Below are 14,810 nucleotides of genomic sequence, written 5' to 3'. Positions count from 1 at the left end.
TGTGTCCTGATGAATAAAAAGGCACTTGCATGGAAGACCACAACTTGCTATCAGCTTCAAACCCTACTAACTGACAATCAAAAGACCCTGGCTCCATAAAAGCGGTCTCCTGGAATATTGCTGTAAAGAAGAGAAGTTGAGGATCAATTATAATAAAACAAAAGTGGTAGTTTTTGATACCAGTAGAATAAAAAACAGATGGACAGTTAACATTCAGGAACTAGAGCATTGCCCCTCCTTTAAATATTTGGGCATCTCCTTTCAGAAATCTTTATCTTGGTCAGTCCATTTTAACACAGCCCTATTAATTGCATGATGTACAGTAGGGATCATTTTAAAATCCCTCAGTTGGGATCATTTTAAAAGCACGGTGGTGGGGGTCAATTAATACCTCCTGCACTCGAAATACTTCAGGGCAAAGTAATTCCTCAGGTTTTGTATGGGGGTGGAATGTGAAAGTGATTTGGGGGTGGAATGTGAAAGTGAGTGTTTATGTCATATGTTTTTCTTTAAGCATGATGTATTAGCTATTATGTTTTATGTTGTTTTATTATGTTTTAATGTGTGTGTGATGACCTGTGGTTGCAACAATACATTTACTTACTGTTAAGATTATAGAGGATATTAAATCTTGATACCCCATAAATGAATTCCAGAACCCATTTCAAGATGGCGGCTGTATGTCTCCCCCTCCCAACAAGTTTGCAATGCCTGGACCAATTTGGATCAAATTTAGTACAATTGTAGTATCCCATAGAGACATTTCAATGGTGTGTTTTATGATTACATCATTAGATCATTGCCATCCTCCACCTATGCATGGTGCACCCTGTTCTTACAGATGAGGCTCCGTTTTACTGCCCTCTACATGTTGCACTTGCTGTTTAGCAACACAAAGTGCATGGATTTGAAAATGGTAATTATCAGTTAAATTTATAGTGAAAGGAAAGTAGGCAGATTCGTTCTTACCAGAACTTCTTGTTTACAAACATTTTTTTTAAAATAACTGAATGTTGCTTGCACAGGACTGGTGGGGGCCAGATAAACTAGTGCTCCCCCTGCCAAACTTTTAGTCTATGGGCCTGTTGTAATAATAGGCATTTAGTCACAAATTATGTACAATGTGAACAAAAGCTGTTTAACAGTTACGACTTCAAAGCAAGAAACCTTGGGAACTGCATGCAGTCCTATAAAAGGGGTTAGGATCTCTAACACACTTAATAAGCAATTCTCAGTACCACCTTCACAAAACTATAGTTCCTGGGTTTGGGGAATGGTGGTGAAGGAAAGAATGATAAATTGGTTTTAAGCCACTTTAAATGTGCTGTACATTCATCTCCAATGCAACTAGGAACCTGTGTTTGGAGAAACAAAACAGAATATTATCTCCTCTTCTATCTTCTGTGCCGAGTATTAGGGTTGCTATTCTTTTCCTGAGAAATACTCTGAGGCTATTCACATGCTCATGCAACTGGGCTAAGGGAGCCCAGCCCGGTTTTGCATGCGCATGTGAACCACCAGGATTGGCCCAATCCCAGTGGCCCCATGGCAGCAAACCCACCTAAATAGCCACCTTTCAATATGAGCTTAAGGGAGTGAGCACTCCCTTAATCTATTTTTCCCCTTGAGTGGCAGCCCGGGGAGGGGAGGGGAGGGGAGGGGAGGGGAGGGGAGGGGAGGGGAGGGGGGATCCCCGTGATGCACTGTGCACTCACATTTCTGGGGGCTGGGACAACACATCCTAGCCTCGACCCTCCTCGCTGCCTGGGCATGTGGGGAGCGCACCCAGCAATGGCTCCTTGATCATCTGCAGGGAAGGTAGGTTTAACCTGCCTTCCTTGCAGCCCAGTCTGGAGCCCTTCTCATGGATCTTGAGAACAGGCTCTGTGTGTGATATAAACTTCGCTGGAATCGCCATTTCCAGTATGGAGAACACAGAGCAATCAGGAAAGTTGGCCCTGCTGAATTTCTGCATGCTTTTAGCAATTGGACAATCCAGCTGTTGAAAAAGATATCTTTCAGAAGAAGTTTCTGAAACTGGAGTACTGAAAGTGGTGGGACTCTGTCATATACACTTTTTGGTAACAGGAAGCATCTCTTACTTGGGAAGCCTTTTATTTACAAGAGGGATTGATTGGGGGAAGCCTAGACATAATTTGCTGTGAGCAAGAATTTTCCTTTTTAGTTGGAAAATGTACTACAATTTGTCTGATTTTGTTTTCAAGTAGTAGTCATCAAATATTCTTATTCTTACTCTTACTCTTACTCTTATAGGTCATTCACACAATCAAAAACTCCGTTCTACCCAGGTTTGGGAGCTATGTGTGCTCCCAATTTCCGGTTGTATGGAAGCAAGGAAGGAGGAAAAGCTGGGTAGAAGTGACTGTGCAGAAACGAGGTAGGAAGAAAAGCTACTCAGGTTACTGCTTATTCTTATTCTTATTTAAAATATTTATATCCCGCCCCTCCAGTACAATACTGCTCAGGGCAGCTCACAACAGTAAAATAATAAAAGCCATATAAAATTTAACACAATAAAACAAATAAAACACAATGAAGCTATTCCCACGATCACTAGAAACTGGGCTAAGGGAGCCCAGCCCAGTTTCTAGTGATCGTTGGAACCACCGGGCTTGTGGGCGAGCCCAGTGGTTCCATGGCAACTAACCCGCCAAAGCAACCCTCCCTCTAAACAAGCTTAACGGAGTGAGTGCTCCGTTAACCTCATTATTTTGATCGTGTGTCCACTGTAGCTGCTTGCAGCCGCAGCTGACACTCTTGGGGTAGGGGGGAGAGGGGACTCCAAGAAGGCACCGCACACTTGCACAGTGCCTTCCTTGAGCTTCAGTGGCCAGGGCACCACGCGGCAGTGCTCCCCTTCCCCAGAGCTCCCCAGCGAGCTGCGGCTGGGCGCAAGAGTGCCCGACTGAAGCCGCCGCTCGTCTGGGAAGCCAACCCAGCTGCACAGCAACGAGTGACTGCTCATGTGTGGGGAGAGCTAAGCCCACTCTCCCCACCAGACCCCTTGAGGCTCTACATCTTGATCGTTTGTAGAGCCTCACTGTAGAATAAAAACAATTAAAACAAACCCAGTTAAAAATTAAAAACCTGTTAGGCTCAAGTAAAACACATTAAGAAGCCTCTCTAAACAAGTAAGTTTTTATTATTATTTGAAATACCTGTGTATACCTGTGCACCATCTTGTATGATAGCTAAATAGCTAAAACAAGCTACCTTTTGACTGTGTGTGATGGAGCTACCATGCTAGAGCATCAACAGTGCTACTATACTTCTATCTGATATTGTTCCATTTCACCATGTTGTAGAAACATGGTGCTACAAGTATTGCGGACTTTTGTAATATTTAAACAAAGTTTCTTGTAGCACCTTAAAAAAGGTACCACAAGAATCTTTGTTGTGTGTCCTGCTACATACTAACATGAGACTATACTTCTGGAACTGGTAATATCAGTTTACAATATTTCCAAATACAGGTGGCCCTCATTATTCGCGGTGGTTCTGTTCTTGCCTATAGGCGCAGATACGGAAACTGCTAATAACAAAACCTTACCCCTATGGGAATCTAGTTGTTAGGTTCCTACACACAAACACACGCACACAATCTGGGGGCAGTGGGTGTGGGGAGTGCATAAATAAGAAAAATAAAGTACTCTGCCTTGCTTTCCGTCTCTCCATCTCTCCGACAATGCTCAACAAAACCCTCAATTCCCTCAATTTTAGCAAAAGATTGCAGGAATATTCTTTTAAAAGCCACAAAATGACTCCACGCTGCCTCCAGACCAGAAATGACACTGGGGATTAATCCAGAAGTCATTTCCAGTGGCCCTGAAACTGTGAATAGGTGAAATTAGTCTATTTTTGCATCCGTGGATATGGAAACCAGGTCTCTAGGACCTCACTAGGGATACACGAAACCACGGTTGCTGGAACTATGGATAAGGCCTGGAGCCTTTGGAGCCAGGAGGCATATCAATCAATCAATCAATCAAATAACAAGGGCCACCTGCATACAAAATGAGTATGAGGAAGGGTGCAAAGCACCCTCACATATTCAGTAGTGTAATTTTCCTCAAATGCACACTCTCCGTCCCAGGCAGCTTCTAAAAACCCCAAACAAAAAAACCTTACTGTTTTATTCACTGGCTGCATTCCAGCTCCCAGACTGTTTCTCTCCAGAGTCTAGTCCCAACCAAAGCAGGAGAAGTGCGTTCAATAGCAAGTAGCCACTAGACTTTAAAATCAATTCATGAAACATTTTTAGTTATTAATTATACAAGAGCCTAAAATTGGTTATCTCTTCACTGAATGCAACGGAATTGTATTCCTTATATAGTGTATTATTTTATTGATTAGCAAACATGGGTGGAAGAGTCTATTAGCTATGAAGCAACACAGAGCTATTTTGCAGCTGGGGAAATATTGATAATTGCCTTTTAATCCCCCCCCCATTCACATTTACAGGTAAGTAAGAACGAATACAACGCAAAAGCAAAGAATTAAAAAACCCCAAATCCAACTTGCTTCTTCCTCCAACGGTCAGTTCCAGAATTCCTTCTTCTACACACTTTGGAAATCATGTTTGATTTCCAAGAAACCCTGTACCCTGTAGAGAAGCATACACACAGACTTGGTAAGTCTCTTGGCTCAGTAAAATGTCTTTGTGAATTATTGCTGTTGTTAGATGCACTTTGGCATTTTCCAGATTACACGCTGCCACATGTCCCATAAGTACCCCTCCGTATTGCCAGTGTTTTGACATTCCGCTTGCTGTGCTGTCAGCAGGGTGCCGTCCATATTTCTGATGCTTTGTTCCGAATTTTAATGATGCATTATGGCCCTATAACGTGGTAATAGTGTTGCAGGAAAGTAGCTATATTTTTCTGTGAAAGGAAGGCTTGCAACAGAGTTTATGCATTGCTGCATGTTGCAGTATGGACAGTTCTCCTGCACTATTCTGTCACACTTTGCAGCACCCGTTGCAAATCTAATAGTCCGAAAAACGCCCTTGTGAATTATTGCTGTTGTAAAAGTCACCTTTTCAAAGTGGTGAGTCTCCTTATTTAGCTGCGGGAGAACAACTGCCCCATCCATCCCCCCAACACAGCATCCCCCACCAGTTTATTTTTTAGATTGTGTGAGCCCTTTGGGGACAGGAAGCCATTTTATTTTTGTATTTATGTAAACTGCTTTGGGAACTTTTGTTGAAAGTGATACATCAATATTTGTCGTAAACAGTCGATAGAACCAATGCCAAAACATTTAAAGCAGCATTATGAAGAAACACCATTTTTGTCACCAAAAAGCAACAACAAAACAACAACCCTACAAATCTTTACTGCCACTGTAGAAAAGACTGGTGATCATTGTGAGGTGAAATGCCTTCTTTTTGGACTTTCCTGAAACTGTTGCCTGTCATTTTCATTGGATGAGCCTGAGTACTATCTTTTTTTAAAGGGAAAAAAACTCATTTCTACTTTCTCCACACCATGCATACATTTATGAATCTCTATCATGCCCATGTAGGGAACTCCCTGATTATTCTGGTGGTCACTTTCTGTGCCTTTCCAGTTCTATAATCAGTGGTGGCATGAGAAAAAATTGATGGAGGGCACAAAAGGGGCAAAATACATTTCTGGGTGAGTGAGCTGTGTCCCACATATTAGATTTCTGAAACAGAAATGTGGGGGGAGGTAGGGGGAACTACTTTTTTGAGGGGAGCATTGCCCCTTTGCCCACCCATCCCCAAAGCCACCCTTGTCTATAATATCTTGACACATTCAACACACTTGAAGATTGGCAGGAGAGGGCCTTCTGAAAGTGCTCTCAGTTGGGGCACATGATGTAATGCTTTTTGTGTTGTGACTTCAGGATGATGAGTGACTTCAGGATGACTGAGCCCCTGGTGGCGCAGTGGTAAAACTGCCACCCTGTAACCAGAAGGTTACAAGTTCGATCCTGACCAGGGGCTCAAGGTTGACTCAGCCTTCCATCCTTCCGAGGTCGGTAAAATGAGTACCCAGAATGTTGGGGGGCAATATGCTAAATCATTGTAAACCTCTTAGAGAGCTCCGGCTATAGAGCGGTATATAAATGTAAGTGCTATTGCTATTGCTATTGCTATTGCTATTGCTATTGCTATGATAAAACATTTAACCCTGGGAGCTGGAAGATCCACTTGTCACCCAGGCCATTCAACTTGCGGACACTCCAGCTAAATGGATTGCTGGGGAATTGCCAGGGAGATTCTAGGGACCTAATTTTAATTTTATCTTTAGGAGTACGAATGCAGTGGGCAGGGGTGTAGCTAGGGAAGATGGGGCCCGTGTTCATCCCTCTCTCTGGCGGCCCCTCAGATTGAGGGAGACAATGGAGAAAATAGGGAGGGATGGAGCTGGAGGGCCCCCAGGAGCTGGGGGCCTGTGTTCTTTGAACCCTTTCGCTCAATTATAGCTACGCCCCTGGCAGTGGGAGAAGCTGGTGCTTGCTGCGCCTCCCAACCCATTCCTTCCCAGGTCCCATCACTCATCCTCTTTGCTGTTGAAGCAAGCAGAACTCTAATCCCCCACCCCTGACAGTAGGTAGATGAAGAGGATGAGCAATGGGACCTGGGAAGGAACAGTAGCAGCAACTTCCCCGGCTGCATCACTACTGTTAAAGGTAAAAGCAGATTCTCTGGGTCATAATTTGGCAACTATATAGCTAAGATGGTGACTGCTGATGGAAATTAGTACATATCCTCAGAACGGCTTAGTTCTTTCATGCAGTGCATGGTCCCTTTGCATTTGTGCTGGTTCCATTTGTTTATATTTTGATCTTCCCTTGGGAAGCTCACTTGGGCTCTGAGAGACCTCCTATCTGGTCCAGGCCCTGATCAGCTGCATACCTTCTTAGCATCCACAATGCTACAGCATCAGACCTTTCACTCAACTATACAGCTCAGCTATTTTGGGCAGCAAAATGCCCTGATCTGACTTTGATGTACATTCCCTTTGCCCAACCAAGGGGATACATGAACCGGGGGATACACAAACCTTGCCACAAATGTGCATTATATCGGGGGGGAGGGATATTGAGTCTGTGGTTGGCAGGAAGGAGGGTGAGTTGGGAGTGACTCATGGTTTTTAAGAGGCTATATATATATAGTCTTCCCACACAAGCTTCCCACACACATCTGTCCCTTGGTTACACTGTTGTCCCTGTTATCACACCCTGACAACAGTGGTGTGGACACAGGCGTGTTAATGTGCCTTGTCTCATGCACAAACATGCAAACAACCCTACAAACCAAGCAGGGCAAGCTGCCTTTAAAAAAATAATAATTTGCCACACTCCATTCTCACCCCTTTGCAAAACTCTCTCCCAAAGGTCTACCAAAAAGCTTCTGTATACTTTGGTGGCTCATGAAATATTTTCAAAGGACTTTGACTCATGGAGAAGCCATAGAAGATTTTATTTTATTTTATTTTATTTTTTCAAGATTCATAGGTCTTTGTGAACTCTGTATTAAACAAACAGACAGACAGACAAAAATCTCACATCTTCATCATGGAAAGCAAAATTTTTTGGTCTACTCTGTACAAACTATACAAATGTGTGTGTCTCCGTTTGCTTTGCACAAATTGTTTTTGCATATTTTCAGCTAGTCCTGGGGAAGTGCAAAGGACACTTCTGGAAATCTCAGCTTCATGAGTTTTTGAGTTTTATCAAGCTCCACCCAAACCACAGTAGTTAAATGTAAAAGCAGGTTCTCTGGATTGCAACCTGGCTGCAGTGAGAGCTACGATAGTAATAGCATCATGCCTACTGAGAATGGAGCCAGTTAGTCTGTAAATATCCTGAGGCCTGCCTAATTTCTACTTTCTTAAAGGTTAGAAACTTGTTTTGGGGGGGATTTAACTGAAATCTGAAATTTTCAGGAAGCGGAATCTGCAGGATATGCCCAACCTTGTCTATAACTCACCTTAATTCAGGAATGATAATATCCTTATATTACCTTTTTATTTACAGTACTCACATTTAGTCTTTCTTATTCAGGTCTGTGTGACTTGTGACCCACTAAGCCAAATGCAGCTCATCAGCCATGGATTGTGGCCTGCCAGCTGCTTGACAACACCAAGGTCATTCTCACAACCAGCCCTACCAGGGCTAGCACTGCCCTACCTGGGTTAGGGCTGGTTATGAGAACTGCCAGGATTGGTCACAGAAGAACATAGGAAGCTGCCATATACTGAGTCAGACCATTGGTCCATCTAGCTCAGTATTGTCTTCACAGACTGGCAGCGGCTTCTCCAAGGTTGCAGGCAGGAATCTCTCTCAGCCCTCTCTTGGAGAAGCCAGGGAGGGAATTTGGAACCTTCTGCTCTTCCCAGCGCGGCTCCATCCCCTGAGGGGAATATCTTACATTGCTCACACTTCTAGACTCCCATTCAGATGCAACCAGGGCAGAATCTGCTTAGCTAAGGGGACAAGTCATGCTTGCTACCACAAGACCAGCTCTCATGGATCCTGGTGCTCCTCCACCAGGTAGCCCAGGCTTTGTACCTGAGCTAAAAGTGAGGCAGGAGGGCATGTACATGCCTCCTACCTCACCACCCAGTGTTCTGGAAGCTCAGGCTGCTGGTAGTCTGAGCTTCTATAGAGCTGGGGGGAAGGAGCAGCTAAGCAGCATGGAGTTCTGAATCCTCGTGGTGCATTGGGGGATACTGGAGGAGGATCCAGCCTGGTTTTTCCCCTCGCTGCTCCGGGAGCACTCGTGCACCAGTCATGTGAGCATGCAATGTGGCAGAGCCCAGGGGTGGTGAGAATCATGTGGGGAGAGACAGGTAGGCTCCTGCCTTCCACCTAGCCCTTCCCAACACCAGCAGTTGTGGTCATGAGAACAACCTCCCCTTGTTTTGTTTTTTCCATTTCCAGTCAGGTAGCAAAACCAGACCCTGGTTTTATTGAGCCTCTGATGGTCCACCATACATGGATTCTGGTAGGCTACATTTGGCTTGGAGGGACAAAAGTTGCGCAGGCCCATTCTTATACCTATTTGATGGGGCCTATCAATTTCCTGTTATTTCCATCATCATCATCATCATCATCATATTATTATTATTATTATTATTATTATTATTTAGTTAGTGTTCTTTAGTATTTTTCCTTTGTTATCATATCATCCTCACACCAGCCCTGCAAAGTAGATCAGCATATCCTTGTTTCACAGATTCCTTCTAATGGCATCATTCCTAAGCTATCCTCACATCCATTGCTTTAGACTAGTATCAGGAAGGGAAGCTTCATTAGGAGTTTTGCTGCCAAAAGTGAAGCATTTGCAAAGACAGGGGAGGTCGAATTGGGGTGGAATCGGGGTGAAGGATTTCACTGGCTGATTCTTGTGATGTCTAAATCGTAACCCTTTTTGTGAAATTTTCTTTGCCGTGGACTTGGAACAAAGCCTCATAGAAGTAATCCCTTTTTCTGGGCCCCTCTCGCTGTCTCTGCCAACCAGGTCTAGAAAGCCAGTATGTAAAAGATCAATGGTCATCTTTTCAATTATTCATTGATTTTATTTCCTTTTCAGCTTGCTTGTTCTTAAAACAAGTGTATTTGTGTAGGGGCGGGCTGAGTGGGAGTCTTAAACACACAGGCACACCTGCTTTCTAGTGCTGCAGAGGTCTCTTCCAGGGAAGACCTTCCCACACCAACACACCAATCAGCCTCCTCCCCACCTGATCTCTCTCTCTCTCTCTCTCATATTGTATGCTGTTCCCAGAGGTGGATACCTGATCTCCTTAGAAGCCCCAGGAAGAGCAAATGCCATACGCACCTGTCTCAAAGTGCTCCTAAAATTACAGGTGCCAAATGCCAGAAGAAAAAAGACAAAGCGCTCCAATTTTCTGGGCCTGCTTCCAGCTCACCACAACTTCAAAGCAGAGCCTCGTACCAGTCCATGTTGCCTTGGCTGCTCCTTTTGTGAGTAATCAGTTTTGCTTGCTAGTGCGTGCCTTAAAGTCACAAAGGTGCAAAGGCTGGAAGGGGTATTATTGATGTGAAAGCAGGTGGTAGTGGCAGCACTTTGTGCTTTATTTCCATCTTTCGCTGAGAAGGATTGATATGGAGCTGTGTTATATCGTTTCTCTGGGATCTGGCTGAACTTTGCAGTTTGGAAACAAGTTGCCCTTTGAATAGGGGGCTTGGTGGATGGATGGAGCTAATGTTTTGTCACCATTTTTTAAAAAAGGCTAGTGTTAGAGGGGCTTCTTTCTTTCTAGAAGGAGTGGCCCGAGGTATTATGGCACCTGAGGTGCAGCACCAAATGCTGCCTTGCCCTGTGCTCCAAGTCGGGCCAGCCCCCTTTCAAAACCAATCCTTGCAACCTTTGAAAGGCATGTTGCAGGCTCTTCTTCTTTCCTTTAGGAGAGGAGAGCTGGTCTTGTGGTAGCAAGCACTACTTGTCCCCTTAGCTAAGCAGGGTCTGCCCTGATTGCATATGAAAGGGAGACTAGAAGCGTGAGCACTATAAGATATTCCCCTTAGGGGATGGTGCAGCTCTGGGAAGAGCAGAAGGTTCTAAGTTCCCTTCCTGGCTTCTCCAAGATAGGGCTGAGAGAGATTCCTACCTGCAACCTTGGAGAAATCTCTGCCAATCTGTGAAGACAATACTGAGCTAGATGGATCAATGGTCTGACTCAGTATATGGCAGCTTCCTATGTTCCTATGTTCCTTATGCTTTTCCAAGCGTTGCAAGGAATATGAGATCTGCTCCTTACAAAGCTTGCAAAGAGCTTTGTAAGATTGGTTCCAAAGAGCTGCTCTGGTGATGGTGGCAGAGAGCATCTTACCATCCTGTCGGTGCCCCAGTCATCTGCCACCTGAGGTGATCGCCTCATCTGGCCTCCTGCAAGAGTCACCTCTTTTCTCTACTGAAGCATAGTGGCTAAAAGACTGAGTTAATGAATCAGACAGTCCTTTGGTGGTCTTAGGCAAACCTCTGTCCACTGGGCTCTAAGTCAATGGTGGAACACTTCTATTGTATGCAGAAGGTTCTAGATTCATTCTCTGGCATCTCCAGGTAGGTTTGGGGAAGACCCCCATCTGAAACCCTGGAGAGCTGTTGCCAGTCAGTGCAGACAATACTGTGCTAGCTGGACCAATGGTCTGCCTTCTTAGTAGAAGGCAGCTTCATATATCTTGAAGGTGTCACATGGATGCCATTGCTGAAGATGTTTGATTCTAGTGGGATGGGACATAAGCAGAGTTCTGTCTACTATGTGCTAAATAAAACCAGATAGATATTCTCCACCAACATAATACGCATTGTCAAGCTTGGAATTCTTTTGGCAGAGCCTAAGTTCTGGCTTTGGTAAGTCACCAATGGGGAGGGACAGTTACCTACAATGCCTCTCTGTGCATATGAACGACATTCTTCAGGGAGTGCTTGCTCTTGCACAAGCACTGATGGGATGTTGCTCTTGCACAACATTGTTCTTGCACAAGCACTGATGGGTGGGGGAGTCAGTAGTTTCTTGTGTTGCACTCAAGAAATTGAGGGCAAACCTTCACAATTACATTACCTTCACAGCCCCCAAGCTGCATGTGGCACTCCAGGCATGTAATGCAGTTGATGGTGCTGCAAAATCAAGGAGTTCATTGAATTGTTGTTGTCGTTTAGGCATTGGATTAAGACTGCCCTGTTTTCCAGAGCTTTTCATTAGCAACAATGTCTTGCTTGTCTCTTCATGGCTGCTGGTTTTACTGTGTGTTTTGGGGTTTGTTCTTTTGTTGTTGTTTTTAAAGAAAATTAAATTAACTGCTGCTAGTAACCCCCCCCCCGTTTAGTTTAGTTTTTATTGCTGTATAATTTTATTTTATGAATTCTTATTGTAAGCCACCTTGAAGATTTTTTTAATATGCAGAAAGACAGAGTATACATTTCTTAAAGAAATAAATAAAGGAATAAATGACTACTGCATATGACCAGAGAGAGGGCTATAAGCTTCAGGCCTGGTTTAGGGCTGCAGATCACAGCACCCAGTCTTGTGTCTGGAAGATAGCAGGGATCCAGTAAAGATGTTAGAATATTCTTAGAGAATTTTGTGGGTGTTCTAATGTCATGTAATATATTTGTGCCATGCCCCTGTACTGCTTTTGCTATACCTTTAAAATCCAGTTCAAACAAGAGAGCCTTACATTGTTTCTGGAAAGATCTCATCAAGGTGGGACTTTGACAAGCTTCTCTTGGTTCATTTATTTTGAGATCTGACATGGAACAGCAGATAGAATGGTTAGTTTCTGACCTGGGAGAATTGGGTTTTGTTCCCTTCTCAGCAATCAGTAGATGGTCAGTTTCTTTTTCTCTTAGCTTAATTTTCCCATATGGAAAAGTGATTAGGAATAGTATCCTGCCTTTCACGGTTGTTATGAGAGAGTTATGATAATGCATTTTGTGCACAAAAAGTGCAGTATAAGTAACCTTTGTATGAGACAAGCCTGACTGTATGCAGTGTGAAAGTGGATGGTCAGAGGCAAGTAACTGGTACAAGCAGCCTGTTTGCATGCACTTTGAGCCAGAGTTTAATTATCCCATGATGCTGCCAAAAGAGAATAAACTTTCCTGCAGCCAAAACCACAAGATGATAGTGACCTGGTTCACACAACCATTCAAATCTAGATTTAATGTGTGTTACCAACAGCGGGATTGTGTGATTCACACCAAAGTGGGAATCTCAGATTGCTTTCCAGCCATAAACCACCTTGATGCGGGTTCGTTCACACAATCACACTTTTGGTAACTCATATTAAATCTAGATTTGAATGGTTGTGTGAACCAGGGAGTTCTCCACACAGCAGGCTTTACCATGAGTTTTCTGCGAGGCTTTACTGCAAACTCACTATCCAAAACCCCCGAAACAAAAAGTGGATTTTTTTACCCCAGAAATAAATCGGGTTGCACTCTGACAGTGAAAAACCCGAATCATGTGTGAGGTGCTCTCCCCGATAGCTCACAGGGACTTTGGGGTAAATCTGCCCAATATGTGAATGTGGCTACTCCATTCTGGAGGAGATGCGGGCTAAAAGCCGGGTGTGGAAAACTTCCTGGCCAAAATTTCATGTTCATTTCACTATCTCCTACTATCAGTAGTATGAATACAAAGCACTATCTTTTCTAGTGAGTCAGCAGTATGCAAACAATTGTTCACTACCAAACTACTTGCATGATATCCACAATACATCATGAATCTGAAGAAATTGACAAAAGTATGCATATAATGAAAGTGTCATTTAATACATACTGAAGCTCTTCTCAAGAGCTTCTTCCGGGTCTGCAGGGAGAGCGGGCTTAGCCCACTCTCCCCGCAGAGAAGCAGCCACTCGTAGCTGGCCGGGGCTACGGCTGGAGCCAGCCAGGGCTGTGAGAATTGGGGGCCGCGCGGCCCCTTGAAGTTCTAGGATGCCCCGTGCAAGTGTGTGGGGCAGCCTGGAGAGACCCCCAAGCCCAGTAGGCTGCTCGCAGCCTCCCGGTCGGGGGTCTACTCGTGTGTAACCATGCACCACAGCAACACACGAGCAACCAAATGAGGTTAATGGAGTGCTCGCTCTGTTAACCTCATTTAAGGAGAGGGGAAATTAGGCAGGCTAGCCACCTTGGGAACACTGGGCTCACCTGTGAGCCCAGTGGTTCCCACAATCCCTGGAAAGTGGGCTAAACTCCCTTAGCCTGCTTTCCAGTGATTGTGGGAATAGCCTCGTTGTGTTGCAGACAAGCCGTTTGAACTGTCTCTCTGACGCTTTTCAGTTCCTGCTTTAGAAGACTCAAGTATTTTCTTGGATTCAAGGAAAATTCAAGCATTATTTGATTCCCCCCACCCCCATAACACTCTGCAGACATTGCCTGCACATGTTCCGTCCCCGCCCCTCCCCCCATCTGTCTTCAGGGCTAGAAACTTGGCTTTAACAACAGGGAGAGAAAGCGAGAAAGCTGAAGTCCGATTCCAAGTCTTGCTGCTTTCTAAATCGCTTGCTGATGATTATATGAAGAGAATGCTGAATTGCCAAACAATGGGCAGACAGTGACTAAGGCATGATTGACAGCTGCCACTGTTGTCAGGGGGAAATGATTACAACAAAGAAACGGCATTGGGCATATTCTTCCATTGCCTTCTCATACCCCCACCCTTCCTTCCAATTTTATTTTCTGATGGAATTGTCCCTTGCAGTGAAATCAATATCAATTTCCATCTGGAGATGGGGGGTTGTGAGTGATGGCAGATTTGAAGAGCTTCCAACTGACTTCTCTTTTTGTGTTTTAAATACATCTTTCCAAGTATGCTTTGCGATCTTTGAATTCTCTTTTCTTCCCAACAGGCATTAAAGTAGTGTTAAGAAAAGGAGAAAGCCCAGACTAATATATCCATAAAAATCAGTTATGTAGCAGCTGACTTGGGGTGTTTTCATACAATTCAGCCACTCTAACATACAGGGTTATCCAGAGGAATAAGCAAACAAGATACGAACTGCAAAACACATAGGCATCTTCTGTTGGGGCTGGTGGTGTGGAATATTATTCCCATTCCACAGAATAGGGAAACTGAGGCTAGGGGACCATGATGGACACCCAATGAGTCTCCAGGAGCAGTAGGACTTGAACCAGGGATATAGCTAGGGGAGAGAGGGCCTGTGTTCACCACTGTCTCCAGCGGCCCCTTGGAGTGAAGGAGATAATGAAGCAAATAGAGAGGGGTGGTGCTGGGGGCCACTCAGGAGTTGGGGGACCCAGGCTCTTTGAACCCATTCGCTCAGTTATT

Source organism: Hemicordylus capensis, chromosome 6 (genome assembly GCF_027244095.1).
Source record: "Hemicordylus capensis ecotype Gifberg chromosome 6, rHemCap1.1.pri, whole genome shotgun sequence".
NCBI lineage: Eukaryota > Metazoa > Chordata > Lepidosauria > Squamata > Cordylidae > Hemicordylus > Hemicordylus capensis.
This window is presented reverse-complemented; position numbering follows the sequence as displayed.